This window comes from Puma concolor, chromosome E1 (assembly GCF_028749965.1).
Source record: "Puma concolor isolate L17-30 chromosome E1, mPumCon1.1.hap2, whole genome shotgun sequence".
NCBI classification, from domain to species: domain Eukaryota; kingdom Metazoa; phylum Chordata; class Mammalia; order Carnivora; family Felidae; genus Puma; species Puma concolor.
The window spans coordinates 1,059,381-1,078,367 of record NC_141680.1 but is presented as its reverse complement, the minus strand read 5'-3'; the positions used below and the strand labels follow the sequence as shown (position 1 = coordinate 1,078,367).

The 18,987-nt window shown below is 59.4% G+C and overlaps 1 long non-coding RNA gene across 1 annotated transcript; it reads left to right on the top strand.

The window, feature by feature from the left end:
• Window positions 1–149: 149 nt before the first annotated feature.
• On the top strand, window positions 150–4,739 carry LOC112857146 (uncharacterized). Its single transcript, XR_003223301.2, has 3 exons — window positions 150–270; window positions 3,767–3,895; window positions 4,298–4,739. It is a non-coding gene; the product is annotated as an uncharacterized LOC112857146 (long non-coding RNA).
• Window positions 4,740–18,987: the final 14,248 nt, after the last annotated feature.

Genomic DNA, 18,987 nt, shown 5'->3' with positions numbered 1-18,987 from the left:
GCGGCCCCGCGCAGGCCCCGCTCTCCAGCTCCGGCTGCGACCCCGCCCCCCGGCCCTTCGCAGGCCCCTCCTCCGGTTCCTCGCAGGCCCCGCCCCCTGGTTCCGCGCAGGCCCCTCCTCCGGTTCCTCGCAGGCCCCGCCCACCTCGGGAGGCGGTGCGCAGAGGGTCAGAGGCAGAGCCGTGGCTCCGGCAGAGGGGGAGCTAGAGGAGACACGGCCGATAGGGACGTGTTTTGGAGGCAGAGCTGACATGACTGATGGACGTGGAAGGTGAGGGAGAGGAACAAGAGAACCAAGAATGACTCGAGCGGTCCGGTGCGCGGTGGTGCCAGTTCCTGGGATGAGGGTCACTAGGGAAGACAGGTTTGGGGGGAAACCCAGTTGAGGTGTGGCATGTTGAGTCTGAGATGCCTGCAGAATACCCGCAGACGCAGAGGGGCGGCGGGGTGCAGGAGGCTGGCTACCGTGACAGGTGAGGGTTGGAAATACAAATTGAGAGCTCGTGGGTGCATGGGTGGCATTAAAGCCACGGGACTGACTGTCACCTGCCAGTCTGTCCCGCTCCTTTTATGCCCCGTGAATGGATTCGCGAGTACCAGCTGGCTGAACACCCCTTCCCCTCTCTCAGCCCCACAGGGACCTGCCACAATTTTTCCTTGCCCAGAGCCTCCTGGTGGCCACCAATAAGGGAGAAAGTTTGCACTAAAATGGTAGACAAATCTTGGCTTTCACAGGCTACTACTGCTCCTGGGAAGGTCTCGAAGGTTCATGTCCTGGGTTTTTGGTTTTGTTTTTGGCGGGGGATGCGGGGGCGGGGGGTGTGGATATCAACCTGTCATCCTAGTCCCAGGTCCTCATGGGAGGGCCAAGGCCACCTGAACCTGTAACAGTGGTTCTCCACTGGGGGCACTCTGGCCCCGCAGGGGACCCTTGGCAGTGTCTGGAGATATTTTTGTCACAACTGTGCGGGTTGGAGGCTTCTGGAATCTAGCGGGTGGAGCCCAGGGATGCCAATAAACGTGCCACAATGTGCAGGACCCCGCCCCACCCCCGACAATAGAGAAGCACTCGGCCCCAAATACCAACGGTATCAAGGATGAAAATTCTGAAGATTCTAGCAGCTTAGAAGGCTAGAGCGTGGTCCGTTGGGGGAAGCACCCCACTTGGTAGAAGGATTTGCTGCTGGAGAGGGTTAGAGGCAGTGGCCTCTGTCACATGTCAGGACAGGTGCTCCGAGAGAGGGAGATGTTGATTTTGAGGAGACCTTACCTGCCTGCTGTCAGTGACTCCTGTGACATTTATCCCTGGAGGGAAGGTGGGTGGGCAGTCCCATCTAGCAGGTGTAGGTGACCTTGATTCTGCAGAGCCTCGCGGTGGGGTCGGGCACTGGCCATTGCCAGGCACTGTGCTAAGTCATTACCCACACCACTTCATCTAATCACGGGGCAGTGCCCTGGGCTCAGGGGCTCAGGGGCTCAGGGGCTCAGGTCAGGGGGGTGGTGTAAAACCCCAGAGGCTACCCTAAAGCTTCTGACTCATAAAACTGATGCTGTAAACTAACAATTAGACTTTGGAATTTAGTCTTTGGTGAGCTTACTAATTCTTTTTAGCGTGACAGACCATGTGCATTATATACAAACACTCTCTTAATCAGTGTTTTTTTAAATTCATTAATTAATTTATTTTAATATTCATTTTGAGAGAGAGAGAGATAGTGTACTAGTAGGGGAGGGGCAGAGAAAGAATCCCAAGCAGGCTCCGTGCTGCCAGCGCAGAGCCTGATGCAGGGCTCGAACTCACGAACCGCGAGATCATGACCTGAGCCGAAGTCAAGAGTTGGGCACTCAACCGACTGAGCCATGCAGGCGCCCCAATCAGTGGTTTTTATGTTTATTATTTTTAATTTTTTTGTTAAAAAAAATTTTTTTACTGTTTGTTTATTTTTGAGAGACAGCAAGAGACAGAGTGTGAGCAGGGGAGGGGCAGAGAGAGGGAGACACAGAATCGGAAGCAGGCTCCAGGCTCCGAGTTGTCAGCACAGAGCCCGACACAGGGTTCGAACTCACAAACTGCGACATCATGACCCAAGTTAGACGCTTAGCCAACTGAGCTACCCAGTCGCCCAGAAATCAGTGGGGTTTTTAAACATTTTTTAATGTTTACTTATTTTTGAGAGAGAGACAGAGACAGAGAGAGCATGAGCGGGGGAGGAGCAGAGAGGGAGACAAAGAATCCAAAGTAAGCTCCAGGCCCTGAGCTGTCGGCACGGAGCCCGACGCGGGGCTCGAACTCGTGAACCATGAGATCATGACCTGAGCTGAAGTCGGATGCTTAACCGACCTAGCCACCCGGGTGCCCCAGAAATCAGCGGGTTTTTTTTTAATGAACAAAGTAGTTGCTTTTCTTTAACAATGTTCCTTACTGACATTTTTATTACAAAGGTGATATGTGTTACGTGTAACAAATGAAGATAATTCAATGACGTGTAAAGAAAAATTTAATAATTTGTCATCATTCCTTTCCATTACATCCTCTGGAAATCATTGATGTCAGCAGCCTGGTGCATATCCTTCTAGACATTTCTGCATTCACCGCTTCCGTACCCCTTCATAGTAGCACGGGGAAGACGGCTTGGAAGATTACCGGAAACGCCAAAGACTTGATTTCCAGATGATTGGTTCTCTTGAAAGGATACGGGATTCTGGGAGCTTCCTTCTCTTTGTTATGATCATGCCATAAAAAAAGGGGTTTTATGTAAGTTTGTCCTTCCCAATTTCACTTATCCGTGCTTCAAAGCTGAAACCCAGAGAGGCATACACAGAGCAAGATGGCATTCAAAAAAAGACACGAGTTATGAAGGAAAAGGATATCACAAGGTATTTGTCACGTACTCTGCTTTACATCTGCGAGTCCACAGGTTTAAAATGACCCCGTGTGTTGGGGCACCAGGGTGGCTCCGTCGGTTAAGCGTCTGACTCTTGATCTCAGCTCAGGTCATGATCTCACGGTTCGTGAGTTCGAGCCCTATGTAGGGCTCTGTGCTGCTTGGGATTCTCTCTGTCTCCCTTTCTGCCTGTCCCCCGCTCACACACACACACACACACCACACTCTCTCTCTCTCTCTCTCTCTCAAAACTAATTAAACTTAAAAAGAATAAATAAAATGCCCCGTATGTTAAAGAAGTTTCTATCGGTCATAATGTTTGAAGCACCTTCTGTGTACCTGTGTGCCCTCCCCCCACCACACACCGTGGGAGCTTCTGTACCTGTGACGTGGATGTGAGGCTGAGCCCAGCAGGTGCACAAGAAGCAGAGAGCAATGCTGTCCCTCCGCCCCTTCCAAGAACGCCCTCCGTCAATGGCTCCATCTACTAATCCCTTGGGTTTATCGAGCTAGGTAGCTGTCTGTGGTTCTTGCCGACCAGGTTAGTTTGGAAAACTAAGCAGGTACAAGTCAGCACCTGTCACCGTCCTCGTAATCCATCCGCTTAAATGTAAGCTGAGGGCAGCTCAGGGACTCCAGCATGTGCGTAACCGCGGTCAGCTGTGTGGAAAAGGCTCGAAAGAATGCCCTTAACAGGACCCTCTTCCCCGCCGCCCCCCCCGTCACACAAGCCACGGGAAGAACCAGTGAGGCATCTGGTCTGTGCTCTGGGCATCCTGCCCTGGATCCGTGACCCAGCTTCTAGGGGCTTCCGCATGCTGTGGCCCAGAGAAAGACTTCACTGTTTAAACCCACCCCACCCCCATTTTTCCCCCATCACAGTCGATCTTCGTGGTACAGATGGAAAAGCTGAAGTCCGCAGCGGCCGAAGGCAGTTTGGCCGGGAGCAGACATCCTTACAACCACTGCTTCCTGCCTCCTGGGACGGTTTCTTGTCATAGCCAAGTGGAGGTGAGTGTGAGCGTGGTGTCCCTAAGGTGAATGTGCAGAGAGCACCGTGCACGAGACTAAAACCAGAGGAGGAGGAGAGACAGGAGCGACACTTCTATGGAATTCTCCAGACACTCTCATTCCCAGGAGACTCTGTAAACAGCTCATTACACCTTTGAAGGTGTTATTAGGTACAGAAGCGTCATCATGTCTCGTTGATAAATTGGCCCTTTATGGGTAGGAAATGCCCGTCTTCCCGTGTATGGAGGACGTGCTGTATCATGTAGCCGGATCTTGGTTTTTTTCTCCTAACGTAATCGTTTCAGCCTTTAACTCGGGATGTGTAGGCAGCTTCTATTTTCTGTGATTATTGACGGGGTTGGCCGATTTACTCTTTCTGTTTCCCGTTACGGGTTTCGTCAGGGTTCGCAGCGCCCGTTTCGGACCACGCTGTGCCCACACGTGGATGCTATGTGCGTGGCATGCAGCACGGGAGCCTTGGAGGGTTCGCCCCCGTCCCCCGCCTCCGCTGCTGTCCTCCTGTGTGTCCCCCACGTCGCAGACCCCGCGTTCGTGGCTGGCGTATTCGATGATGTTTTCTAGAAATGTCAATAACAACTTCTGAAGGTCCTATTCCCTCGCACCGTCAGGGACACTGGAGGCCCGTCCCTTCGCGTGGGTGCAGAGGGTCTCGGTCCCCTCGCACCTTCCTCCCTCCTGCCCGAAGCCCTTTGTCAGTGCAGGTTTCCCGGTGTTGTATGTCCAGTAAAGCTGTGAGTTTGTCCTCGTGTTTGAAATATATTTTTTCCTGGACAGAGAATCCTTACTTTCTTTTTCTCTCTGTACATTAAAAGTGTTATTCCAATGCCTTCTTTTTTTTTTTTAACATTTATTCATTTTTTGAGAGACAGAGTGTGAGCAGGGGAGGAACAGAGGGAGAGGGAGACCCAGAATCCCTAGCAGCCTCCAGGCTCTGAGCTGACAGCACAGAGCCGGACGCGGGGCTCGAACTCAACGAACCGTGAGATCATGACCTGAGTGGAAATCGAGAGTCGGACACTTAACCGACTGAGCCCCCCAGGCACCCCCACCCTCTTCCTGTTTCTCATTCGGGGTTCACTGCGTGTTTGGGATCTGTGGCCGGAGCTTGGGAAGCGAGGGTGGGCATTCAGCACACTAAACTCCAGAAGAAAATCTGGGACTGTGACGTCAATTCTGTGGATGGCAACCTGCATTCTTCTCATTAACGAAGCGAACACAGAAAAGTGCGGAATCTGCCCGAGTGTTCACACACCGTAAAGGTGAGAAGTGCCTGTGGAGGTGCTGTGTGCTGTCACCTTGTGGGACACGCTCACACTGGGAGTCCCCTCAAACCCGTTGGAGGAAAGCGCTATCCGAGGCCTCCTCCCGCTACAGAGCCCCTCCGAGTCCGTCCGCGCCATGACAGGCAGTGGACAGCAGAGGTCAGGCCATCCCCGCAGGGCGGCCGAGGCCCGACCTTAGCCAAGAAGCAACAGGCCCGAGGTGGCAGCTGTTGATAGAAACCCCAGCTGTCTTGCCTTGGGGTGACCACTTGGGAGAGCCCGCCGTCCTCCCCCCGGCGAGGCCTTGCCGCAGGACCCTTCCCCCTCCTCTACCCCTAGACCGGGTTCTTTGGACGTCAGAACACCCCCGGATACTTCAGGGGAAGGTCCTGGCATTGAGGCTTGGGCCCTGGCCACATTCACTTTGGAAAACCGGGATTCGGGACCGTCCCCGGCCAGCCCCAGGCCCCACTAGTGCAGTTTACCGTCCCCCACCGTCCCCTTCCTCTCTGCTGGCCCGTCTGCAAAGTGCAGCCACGGGTGCGTTTCTGAAACGTTTCACTCTTCCCTTCCCACGTCCTCACACCCTTGTGGTGCTTCTGCGCCTCCGACACGGCACGCAGCCTGGCCGCGGGCTGAGCGCCGTGCTCCCATCACACCCTGCGGGTGCTCACTCCTGTCCGGCCTGTGCTCCCCAGAGCCGCCGCGGAGGGAGACAGGGCCACGGGGGCCGGCGTCGTGTGGCCTGTCCCCCGTCCTCGTCCGAGCCAGCGGGCACTGTGGGTGGGGCATGGCGTGGGCCCCCACACGGGCAAGCCTGTTGGATCCAGCCCTGGGGCCTTGTGCTCGTGGCAGGAGCCTGGCGGAGGTGCGGGAACCCTGAGCCTGAGCCGGAGCCCCCCAGGAGTCAGCACCACGACCCGGGGGGCTCCCCGCCGCCTTTGCCCTGTGTCCCGGCTCCCTCCACCCTTTCCCACCTCGCTGGCCTCGGCTAATCCTCAGGGCCTGTGCACTTTCCACGGCTGTTGCCTGAGCGCTCTGCCCCGGATTTGGTAACGATCTGCCCCTTGGTGTCCTTCAGGCGCTCGATCACGTGCTGATTTTACCGATTAAATGCCCCTTCCCCCACCTCCGGCGCTCCCAACCCCAGCCCTGAGGATCTGTGCACGGCACTTACACAGCCCGCACTGGAGTTTGCGCGCCCCACGGGAAGAACAAGGACCTCGGCTTGCGGGTCACGACTTCCCGTCCCCTGGTGCAGAGCAGGCCAGCACCGTGTTCGCCCTAAGGACGGATGAATGAGTGAACGAATGGTCAGGAGGGACTTCAGGACCCTCCGCTGTTGGGACTCAGACCGAGGCTGCCCCTGAATCCCCGTGGGTCTGCGCGGGGTCGCTGGCTCCTCCGTGGGCGGCCGGGGGGGGGGCCCAGGTGGACCCTGAGCAGACGCTCGGATGCTCCTTCTGCTGGGTGGCGTGCAACCTGTCCCGAGGCCCTGCCCAGGCCTCCCCGCACCCCCGAGCCCACCTGCTGGGTGTTCCCACGCCCCCGCTGCACCTCCCCCCACAGCACCCGTGTGGCTCCCCCTGGGACGCTGCCTCGTTGACCTGCCCCCGTGCCTCCCGGGCAACTGGAAACCCATCAAGGGCAGGGACCGTCCTAAAGCCTCTCTTTGTCCAGTGAGCACGCGTGGACCAAACGAACGAGGTTAGGTTGGTGTGGACACAGCCGCGTCACCCAGCGTTCCTGGCCCCTGTGCGGCAGGCACAGGCTGGGCCGGCTGGCGGGGTGCAGCCTCGTGGGAACACCGGCAAAGGGCATCTGGAGGCAGACGGGCTCTGAATAAGGACACACTTGCCCGAGGGGACGTGTTCATCCACGCACCGCGCGGTCCTTCCCGTCCCCTCCCTCTCCCCAGCGTGTACGGGGTCCCTACGCGGTGCCGTGGGCCATGCTGGTCGCCAGGAGCGCAGGGCGATTCGGGCTCAGGTCCGTGCCTGCTGCCGGGTAGGCCGGGAGGGCTCAGTCCGTGACAAAGCGCCGTCGCCCCGTGACGCTGTAGCTGGGCGTCCGGACTTGCGCGGGCTTACCCAGATGGTTTCGCCTGCAAACAGCAAGAGCCTTCAAAGCCATTTCATTCATCCCTTTTCTTTTTTTTTTTTAAATTTTTTTTTAATGTTTATTTTTGAGACAGAGAGAGACAGACCATGAACAGAGGAGGGCCAGAGAGAGAGGGAGACACAGAATCTGAAGCAGGCTCCAGGCTCTGAGCTGTCAGCACAGAGCCCAACGCGGGGCTCGAACTCACGTGTCCGCGAGATAGTGACCTGAGCCGAAGTCGGACGCCCAACCGACTGAGCCACCCAGGCGCCCCCATTCGTCCCTTTTCCTAACCCGACACCCAGCGCCCCCGTATCTGTTCTGGTTTGGTGCCTCGAGGTGTGAGCTTGGAATGACTTAGCGGGCATCACCCAGACCCCGTGGGGCCACCAGGGTGAGCTGGCCGGGTGGGCGGGCTCGGCCGGGACTGTGTCCCCACCAGCCTGAGGTCTGCGGCTTCGCGGTTAGAGAGCCCCAGACAGGGCACAGCAGGGCAGGCCCCCGGGGAAGACAGGAGTGTCTGTGTGGCCAGCGGGGAGGCACAGACCACGTTCACCAGCAGAGGCGGGGCCGCCCCAACGTCCCGGCGGCTGCTTTACGTAATTATTAATTTTCACGTGTAGGTAGTTTTATTTTCTGCTTGTTTGCAAGGATTCTTAAGGATCCTTAAACGTTGTCAGATAGCCTTCATATTCCCTATGTCTAAAAACGCTCACGGCGGCCACACTGGAGCACGTCGGACACGAGGGTTGTCCCTGCACTCGTCGGCTCCTACGGACAAGTCTGCCATTTTTCGGTTGAATTATGTGCTTCCCACACGTTCCCGGCGGTGGGATTACCGCGGAAGGTGGGATAGACGTTTTAGTAGCCCTGGCAACACGCATTGCCCAATTTCTTCCCTACGAGGCTGTGCTAACTGACAGGCCCCTGGCAACGTGTTTGCGGATTTTATGGTTTTCCCGCTGTCTGGACGGCACGAGGTGCCATCACCTCCTCAGCGTGTGCTGATTTTGGAGGGGCGCGTCGTGGGCACCGCAGACGTCTGCCCCAGGGTGAGCGCGCTCGGCCGGGGGCGTCTTCCGCGTCACAGCCTCTGCGTCCGTCCTTCCCGCTCCACCTCCCTCTGAGGCCTGTCTGTCTGTCCGTCTCAGCCTTTCAGCTTCTGAATCCTGTCCGTCTTCAGCGGCTGACTGGGCAGGCACGGGTCTGGTTCACGGAAGTCCCAGGCGAGCTGCCAGCTAGACCCGGACACTGGCCACCGGCCTCTGCAGCCCCACCCCTCGTCTCTGCAGGCGGCCTCGTCTGGGCTGACCTACCGAGAGGCGGCGGGGAGCGACCCTCGCCGGGGAGGCCCCGGAGGCTCCCTACCCTCGTGACAGCTCGCCAGGCGGGCCCGTGTGTCCTGGCAGCTGGGGATGGGTGGTCCAGCAGAGCCAGGAGGGGGTCCCCAAAGCCCAGATGTGTGGGCAGCAACGGGGCCGCCCGCCTAAATGGCAGGGAGAGCTCACGTGTCCGGCGGAAAGCCCACTGGGCCCCGGGTGGGTGGGGGGCCACGGGCGCTCCGTGGTGCAGCAGGGGTGAGCTCGGCCGGCGGCTGCCCTGCTTCCAACGGCTTTGACGTTTCTCGGGCGCCTGGGAAGATTTTAGAAGACCACTAATCTCCTCAGGCAGACACGTCTGGGGAAGCCCCGCGGTTGGCGGATCGCTGACTCCAGGCGTGGGACCTGTCGCTGCCCGCCACCGAGGCAGGGGGAGCCCCGGTCTCCGCGGTCACCTCGCGGACCCCGAGGACGGCCGGCGAAAGCTGGACGGGAGCCCGGACGGCAGGTCCCCCCTCCCTACTCATCGTATTTGACGTTTTTCAACACTCAGCTGTTTTACGGTTGTTATTACACCAGATATAAAACGTTCGGAAAATGGAGAAAACATCCCCAACGAAATTCGATCCTACAGACTCGCCACGCCCTTCCCTCCTGTGGCCGTGCCGTGCCATCGCTGGGGTCGGACAGCGTGCGCGCTCCTGTGTTTCACTTTCTGTCGTAGGCTTCTGCCCCCCAGCGAGACGTGTGCCATGACCTCGAGGGGCCGCAGAGTGAGCACGCTGTAAACTCCTGCTGTCGCCCGGGCCGCGTCTGTTTCTCTTCTCAGCCTTTCAAGAGCATCAAAACACACCGCGGTGAACCTATTTTGACCGCAAATCTCGGTCCCTGATTTATTTCCCTCGGGTGGGATTCCTCCCCGAAGGAATATGTGTGCAATTCTACTTTTTCTTTCCAGAAAGGCCGAACCGACCCGTGCCCACCTCACCACACACAAAGACACCGGGGAAAACGCCGTTAGGAAACATTGATTCGAAAGGCGGTGCGTCTACCGCTTGCTTTGAGCGGGTCAGCTGAGGCTTGGGGAGGGAGAGGGCTTGCGTGTCTGTGGCGGCCCTGGGGTCGCCCCAGGATGCGCGGCCTCCTCGTCGCGACAGAGCTGAGCCCACGCATCTGTTACCTGCTGGGACTCTCCCACGGCTGGGCGGACGCGGGGCCCAAGTCTGAGCCCACGGCCGCACGGGCCACGCGCAGTAGGGAACACTCGGGGTCTGGGGAGGCCTTCCTTGTGCCCTGTTCACGGAGCAAGGGCCATTTTTATCCGCTACACGTCAGGCAAAACCTGTGCCAATTGCCAAAGACTCCACTTCAAATCTAGCAAATAAGAGAGAGGACGGTGTGGATTACGTTATATTTAAAACAAGCCCACACAATGCCTGTAATTTTTCATTCTGACTCCGTGATTACAGCCCGGGACCGGCCGGATCATAGTCATCCACACACCGACCCGCTGTTGGGACACATCGAATTAAAGGCTTTGCTGCAACTCGAGATTCTATTTTGAATGCCAACCACTGGCAGGTAACGGGCCTCTCACAGGGCCAGTCTTGTTAGAGCCAGAGTCAGCTGTCAGAGTCAGCACCGGCCTCGGTCAAGACCACCGATGCTTGTGAGCAGACGAGACGCCCCGGCTTTGCCCGGCCTCGGCCTCGGGCCTGAGCCTGGGGCCTGCCGAGCTGCTGAGGGGGCCGGGGGTGGGGGGGGGGTTCCGTCCTCGGTCAGGGTGATCTCAGCCTCTGCCCTCTGGAAGGCTCCTGAATGCTGCTCTGCCCCTGCCCCTCACCTCAGGGTCAGATAGGCCAAGTCCTGGCCATTGGGGACAGTTGTCACAGACGGGCTGGCATTGCCCAAAGGGGCCCCGTTCAGAAAAGAGAAAAAAGCCAAAGGAGCAGAAAGGGGCCAGACCTGTCCCTGGACCCCCCCTCCACCCACCAGGGAACAGCCCTTCTCAGCCCCACGGAGACACCCCTGAGGGGGCAAGAGTGGGACTGGGCCCTCGCCCGCACACCTGGAGCTGCACCAGCCCTTTCCCCGCAGGGCCCCCACACTGTCCTGCGTCCTGGTCCCGGGAGCCCTGCTGGTCGACTGAGGGCCCTCCCCATGTGCCCTCGTCGCTGTCACCCCTGCCAGGCAGACACAACTGGAGTCATCATCTCCGCTTGAGGCTCAAGCGGCGGCCTAAGCCCCTCCGTGCACCTGTTGCCCCCCTGGCCACGCCCACCGCCCCCTGCCCCAGCCAAACCCCAGGACGAGCCAGCTGTGGGGACGATGGCTCCCTTGTGTTGCCTTTGACTCCTCTCCTGTCTATCGTGATGTACCCCCTTGTCACCGTTCACGTGACTCTCCTACCAGAATCCTCAGGCCAGGGTCCGCGTCTGTCTCTCTGTCACTGGTTTGATATTTGGCACAGGTGTTTACCGCTTGTTAAGAAGAAAGAAAGAAAAAAGGAGAATCTGCAAAAGTGTGCATCCTTCAAAACTCTGCTTAGAATGGATCCCGGGAAGCTTTAGCTGATTCACACAGACCGAGGTAACACGTGCCCTCCCATAGTCTGTGCGGCCGAGGGCTGTTTCCCGGGTCCACCCTGGACGGCAGGGACAGAGCCGGATTCTTCCCCGTGACCCCATCCAGGCGCACACCAGGCATCTGGCAGGGCCGGCGAATGGAGGACTGAATCGCTCCTTGGTGCGGGGACCCAGATTCAGGGCACGGTGACCTGAGCCAACCAGCTGCCCGTGTCACCAGGCTGAAACCACCAGGGGCTGCCAGGGCGTTTGCGGAGGATAGAGTGCTGAAATAAGTCCTAACTCTAAAAAAGAAACAGACCCAGAAGTGTTCTATTTATATGAAAATCGGCTCCATTTTTAGGTAGCTGTCCTGCCTCACCTCCCCAAGGTGGCCCTGCCCTCCCACAGGCCCGCTCCACACCCCACCCCATAATCAGGCCCTACCTGCACCCGTCTTCTCCCCTGATTGCTCTCAGGAGTTTCCCTGGATTGTAGGGTGTGAGCTTCCAGACGCCCAGAGGCCCGACTCATGCCTGGCCCCAGACTCCTTCCCTCCTCCCTCCCTGACCTGACTTTTAATCCCAGAGTTCTCCAAGAGCAGGCCAGAGTCAGGGCCCTGGGTTCTGGGGTGGGTGGGGGGCAGGGGCAGGCCAGAGTCAGGCGCCAGCGTCCACGGGGGGGGGGGGCAGGCCAGAGGCAGGCCCCAGGGTCCAGGGGTGGGTGGGGGGCAGGGGCAGGCCAGAGGCAGGCCCCAGGGTCCGGTGGGGGGGGGGCAGGCCAGAGGCAGGCCCCAGGGTCCGGGGTTGGGGGGGGCAGGGGCAGGCCAGAGGCAGGGCAGGGAGCCAGTCTGTGACTGGGTGAGCCGCAGCAGAGCAGAGTCGAGGCTGGGCACAGGGGAGCCAAGCCCTGCCCCTCCCAGGTCTCAGGCCCACGGGACCTCCCTTCCACGTTCAACACAACTCCAGTCTTCCCAGTGCCAGCAGTGGGCTTTTGGAGTCAGAACCATGTCAGGGTCGGCTCTGCCGGGGCTGGCGTGTTTGGACCCCCCGCCCGCCTCCTCAGCCCCTCCCAGCCCAGCCCCTCTCTGGCCGGAGGGAGACGCGGCTGCTGCCCGTGTGTGCTGAGGGCCAGCCAGGGCAGGGCCGCGCAGGGCCGCAGGGTCTGAAATGCAGGTGGGGCAAGCTCACCGAGGCCCCCCGAGGCCCCTGCCCCTGGCATCCAGCCCTCCCGCGAGCCCGTCTCCAGTCCGTGGCTCCCTCACCCCTGCACCCGCCCCTAGGCCCGGAGTGCCAGAGGTCCCGGGGGACGGGGGGGGGGGGGGGGGGGGGAGGGGGGCCTCAGCACCACGGCAGCTTCCCCAGCCTCGAGCCAGGTTCTAGAAAGAGCTCGGGGCGAGCCCGTGGCGGGCGCCGGGCCTCCCTCCCAGCTCAGTCAGCCTCGGGGCTGTGGCCAGCTCCCAGCTCACCACAGCCGTGCTGTCCCCAGAGCCGGGCCCCACCGCAGGGACAGTGAGCCGAGAGGCTCTGTGGCTATAAATGTCAAGTGGCCAACCGCGGACACCACAGAGCCCGCCGTGGGCAGGAGCCCCGGGTCCCTGGAAGCCGTGTCCCAGCTCCGAGGCTGAGAGGGCCGCGGGAGCCGGTGTAACGCCCGGCTGGGGGCAGGGCAGGCGGGACACCGCACAGCGCTTTGCACACCCGTGTTCGGGGCCTCTGCACCACCCCCTTCAGCTTGGTTTATATGGTCTTTCTGGAGCTGTGTTCTTCTGCAGGTCTGACCCTTGCCGGGGTAGGTCCAGGTCACGGCTTCAGACCCATCTGGGGGCTGCCCCAGGCATGGTCAGGGTGACCTTGGGGTGGGCCTGGGGCCTGCTCCCAGGCACTGGTGAACAGGGGGTCCCACGAGAGGCGGCGATGATGGCCCAGAGCTCTCAGAAGCCTGGAGAGGTCCTTGTGACCCCTCACAGGCCGGGGGCCACCCCGGGAGGAGGGGCTGGCCTCCCCCCACCCCCACCCTGCAGGCCTGGGCGGGAGTGTAGCACCAGGTGGGGGGCAGGCCCGGCCAGAAGGGTCTGGGAAACGGAAAGGGAAGGAAAGGCTCTCCTCTAACACCCCTGCCCCACTGGACAGTCTGTCCCTGGCACAGACCCTCCCTTCAGGCGAGGGAACCGGCCGAGAAAGGTCGCTCTCCGACCAGTCACCTGCCCCGCAGCAGAGCTCGGAGCTGAGCCCCTGGGTTTCTGGGGACGCGGCATGAGGTGGGACCCGCTTCAGCAATCTCTCTTCCGTGTCCCCGGGCTGGAGCCCCACGGGGAGGGGGGCGGAGATGCGCGCTGGGAAGCTCGGTCAGCCGAGGAGAGAGACCAGACCGGGAGGGGTCCCGGACACGACCTACCCCGGCCGAGGTCAGTCCTGGGGCCCGTCCCCTGCTGGCAGCCCGTCCCCACACCCTGTGAGTCGGAGGCCCAGCTTCCCAAGCCCACTAACAGGGAAAATAGAAACAGGCTGGACAGATGGTCACCGCGAAAACCATTTACTGCTGCTTATTTACAGCGTATTTTGCACCGGACGGGAGGGCATAGGAGGAGCTCGGATACGCGGGAAAGGGCATCCTCTGTGCAGATGTCCGTTGTCATCTGAGTTCGACTACAAACCTATTCCGATTTACTCATTTCTCCAATTTAAAAACAGAATGAGCTCTTGAACGGAAACAGCCCGAGTCAGGCTACACCAAGTGCCAGGTGTGCTCCAGGCTTCGGGGATGCGGGAGTACAGAACAGCCCACATCCCCTGCCCTCGCGAGGCTGGCACTCCTCAAGGTGCAGGGGACGCCAGCGAAAGAACTCGAGGAGCAAATTATACTCTGCCGGAGGATGGACAGCCAGCACAGAAAAATGAAGGAACGTATGGAGCGCGTGGGGCCACCGGCACAGAGTGTGGCTCGCCTGGCCAGGGAGCAGCAAGGGGTCCGGCGCAGCCAGATCGGCTCTGCCCGCGGTTCCGGACGCTTGGCAACGTGTGGAGTCGTGTTTCACTGTCCCGGCGGGAGGGTGGGGGTGTGGGGCTGCTCTTGGCATCTGGTGAATAGAAGCCAGGACGCTGCTGAATATCCCACAGCACAGAACGATTCGGCCCCAAGTGCCAACAGCGCCGAGGCCCAGAAACCCTGGAGGGGGAGGGAGAGCAGTGGGAGAGATGGCCGGAGAGGTAAATGCCCACCGGGTTGTTTTTGGAACTAGAGAAGCTGAATCAGAAATTCTTATGGAAAAGTTTGTGAGAATCGCTAGGGCAGGGGGTGAGGGAGATTACAGAGAAGAATAAGCAGAGAGTAACGAGCTTCACCAGATCTTAACATAGACTATGAACATTCCTATGCCAAATGACTAGTGTCCTTAATATATAAAGAGTTCTTACAAATGAATAAAAAAAGACCTTTTAAAAAAACTTACTTTTTCATGTGTATTTGAGATAGATAGTGAGCTAGAGAGGGACGGCGGCGGGGGGAGGGGGGATTCCAATCTGCCTCCGTGCTGTCCGCTCAGAACCTGACGTGGGGCTCCATCCCAAGACCCTGAGATCATGACCTGAGTTGAAATCAAGAGTCAGACAGATGCGGGGCGCCTGGGTGGCGCAGTCGGTTAAGCGTCCGACTTCAGCCAGGTCACGATCTCGCGGTCCGTGAGTTCGAGCCCCGCGTCAGGCTCTGGGCTGACGGCTCAGAGCCTGGAGCCTGTTTCCGATTCTGTGTCTCTCTCTCTCTGCCCCTCCCCCGCTCATGCTCTGTCTCTCTCTGTCCCAAAAATAAATAAAACGTTGGAAAAAAAAAAAATTTAAAAAAATAAAAAAAAGAGTCAGACAGATGCTCAACCGACTGAGCCACCCAAAAAAGGCCCCAAGGAAAGGCCTTTTAAAAAACTTTTGAAGAAAAATGGGCAAAGGGGGTTCACCAAAAAGAGACACAAATGGTTTATAAATATGTGGGGAAAAAATTCATGTTCCTTGTTCTACGTAATTTCAAGAAATCGAGGGGCGCCTGGGAGGCTCAGTCGGTTAAGCGTCCGACCTCGGCTCAGGTCACGGTCTCACGGTTTGTGAGTTCGAGCCCCGTGTCGGGCTCTGTGCTGACAGCTTGGAGCCTGGAGCCTGCTGTGGATTCTGTGTCTTCCTCTCTCTCTGCCCCTCCCCTGCTCATGCTCTGTCTCTCTCTCTGTCTCAAAAATAAATAAAAACATTTAAAAAATTTTTTTAAAAATTGAAAATCATGAGTTAGTATTCTTCAATGGTCACATTAGCGAAGATTGAGAAGCTTGATCGTACATGGAGTTGCTAAGATGTGCGACAATAGGGCCTCACACAGAGCCTCTTTGGAAAGCCGTTGGGCAGCATCTGTCCCAGATTTAAATGCACACACCCTTCCCTGCAGCCTGCCGTCCTGGGAGAGTAGGTTCATGCAGATGTAAGTCCAGGCACGTTCACTACAGCGTCGGACGGTACATTCTTACAACGGAGTACGATGCAGCTTTTAAAAAGCCTGGGGCTTACTCCTAGGCCCGTGCCCAGGCGAAACGAAAACCCACGTCCACAAACAGACCCGTGCAGAGAAGGTAACGGCTTTATTGGTAATAACCCCACACTGGAACACCCCAAAGGTCCACCCAAGGACAGTAAACAGACTGTAGCCTGTTCGCACGACAGATCGCCACTCAGCAACAGCGACCAGCGTGAGTTACCAGAAGCATTCGGTTCAGCAAATACATCAGACACAAGAGGGTGTGTACTTTACGGATCCGTGTGTGTATGAAGTTCAACGAGCAAAGCTAGCCCGCGGTAAGGGAGGTTTACGGGAACAGGGGCTGCCTGGGGGAGGGGGTGGGTTACGGGAAGGGCCACGGCCTTCCAGGCGGAGGGAGGCGGGAACGTGGGCCGGGGTGGGGGGTGGGGGCGGCGATGTCGCTTACAAGGTGTAGACGGTTGCTTAAAACACTGAGCTGTATACTCAAGACCCGTACAATTCACTGGATTTAATTTCACCTCAATTTAAAAACAAAATTAACCGCAGAATGGAAAGACATAGAAACGAGTCAAACCTAACATGCCCTGGAATGGAATGATCTCTAAATAAATTAAGGGGAGCGGCGGGAATAAGGACAGTGCATACAGCATGCCCCGTGTGATAAGGAGGATGTACATCTATTTCAACAGCTCATATATATGAGATGTTTCTGGAAGGATGTGGAAGACACTGTTGGCGAACCCCTTTCCGGAGGGGCTGGAGGCCCTGAGGTCCGGCGTGGAGGGCACATCTCAACGCTGTTTTGTACCGTCGGAATTTCTTGTACCGTGTTGGTGTTAACTTTTTAAATACAAAAACCAGCCAGACTTTCCCAACTGGGTAACAGCATTCCGAGACTCAAGTCTGGGATTTCTCTGGAAGCGGGGCCATAAACGCTGCCTTACGGTGGCCAGCCGGGGGCAGCCTGCGTCGCTCAGGGTGGACGTGGGCATCTGGACAAGCAGACCAGGGAAGGGAGAAGCTGAATCCTGAACCAGGGCACCAAGAGAAATAAACCCAATACCGGACTGTGAGGATTTCAGCCCGAGATGGTCAGATTTCCACTGAAGAACGTGAAAACCCAGCTCGTGGCACGGGGGGGGGGGGGGTTTATCTGGTGGAAACTTCTAGTTTTTTGTGTGTGTGTGTGAGAGGAAGCTTCCCTGGTGGGTTGGGAGGTACAGCTCCTAAGAGGCCATAGGACCTGAGGGAGAAGCACCTAGAAGAAGGGGTTCTGAGCCACGAGCAGGACCTCCAGACAGTCCTGGGTCTGGTCTTCACTTCTCCGAGGACAAGCCACCAAGCAGCCCACTGAGTGTTCACTTTGAGCTCATCCCTGCTCGGAGCCCAGAGCAGATGACTCACTGTCCCTCGTCGGCCACCGTGGAACGGACGGTGGGGAGGAGGGACCGGTCACCCGTCCCGGGGACACGTCGGCTCAGTGGCCCTGCCAGCGGGGGAGGCTGGGGCCTTTCCCTGAGGAGGCTCTCAGCCTAGGGGACGGGGGTAGACACTGCACAACCTGGGCCATGCGCGGGACCCCCGTGGGGTCGTGAGTCCCCGGCCACACGGCTGAGAGCGCCGTCCCGGTCAGGACCGCGTGCTCAGTGAACCTCGGGCCCAAACGTCCAGGCAGGTGCCAAGAAGAGAGAACAAGGGTCTTGGGCAGAACCTGTCAGAGGCAAAATGTTGAAGGGGCAGAGGTGTGAGAGGCCTTCCGGCAAATGGCGAAGACCGGGTGGGGGCGGCGGTGGGTGAGGGGCGCCGTGGGTCCCTTGGGGGAGGGCCCAGAGTAGCCCTGTTGGTCAGCGGCCCAACAGCACCCCCACCGCTTTCCTGCCAGAACCCCGACGTTGTGGTGGGTGGAGGAAACGTGGGCCCATTCCCCAGGCCCGGGAGAGGAGTCCCGACTGGTCTCCTGACGTCCTGACGACGCTCCGGTTGCCCTGGGTCCGCGACCCGCCTAACGGTGGCCTGTGGCCACGTCGTGGCCGGCAGCCCCTGGAGGGGAGACTCGGGCCTTCGGAGAAAGCGTTTGCTTTCCTGGTAAGAGGGGAAGACGCAGCAGACCTCACGCCCCCTTCTTCCCGCCTCCAGTGCCAGGGGCCGCGGGGGCAAGCGTCACGGTGAAAGCTCCGCGTGCCCAGGAGTCCAGGGCTATCGACCTCAGACTTCCCGTCCCGGGGACACCACACGCCCGACGGTTACTTTGCAGCCGAACGCAGTCCTGGCGGGCACTGGCCATAATGGGGCGCGCGCGGCTTCGGGAGAAGTTGTGTAGAAGCAGCTGTGGTCAGGGTCCCCAGCCCGAGGGTCTGCTCTCCGGAAGCCCCCGCCCAGCTTCCTGTCAGCCAGCTGGAGCCCCCCTGCCCCCAGCCCCCAGCCAGGCCCCCTGGACGGCCTTCGTGACCTCGCTCAGGACCACCCTCTGGGCGTGTCCACCGGCCGCACCCACAGCGGCCCCTCTGGCCCGGCCAACGTCCCAGCTCCCGGCCGGCGGGGGTGCCCAGGCCCTCGGGGCCGCCGGACAGGGGCACGGACACGTCCCCTCACCTTGGAGGAGCAGCTGGCCATCCTCACACTCTCCCCAACTGGACACTTTGCTCCCTCGGACACAGACGCCCCGTGCTGTCTTGAGCCCGCCTCTGAGGAGGCAGCGGTGGGGGCCCCGGTGCGACTCTCTTCCCCGAACCCGTGGCCCCCCACTGTCCCCGACAGGCCCCTGGGGGCCAGGCCCTTCTCGGCCAGACGGGGAGCAGTGGACACCAAGGTGGAAGGTCCAGATGGAGCCCTAACTGCCGCCAACCTGGACGCAACTTTGGACACATGACTCGGCCCCTCGGAGCCCGTGTCCTCGACGGACAAGTGAGGATAACACCGGCCCAGCCCACGTGGCTGCCGCGGGGACCCAGGTACAGATCCCGGGGCAGCACCGGGGACGGGAGGTGGGCGGCCAGTAAGGCTCACTCACCCACCTGCCCCCTCCCAGAGCCAGCGCCCCTGCCCGTGGAAGGCACGCGGGGCAGGGCCCAGAATGATCCCCTCCCGGGAGCGTGGTCCCCGAGGGCGTTGCCCTGAGTCCTGAACGGTGTCCTGCCCTGAAAAATGCCGTCAAGGATCCTGACGTGCTTCTGCTTCCAGAGTGGCCAAGGAGGCTGGCGGGCAGGGGTCCCCGCGCCGCCCTGCCGTCCTCGCCCCCGGCGGCACCAGATGCTGTCAGCCCAGGGACCGCCGAGCACTGCTTATCCTCAGCTCTGTGGCCACCAGTCAGC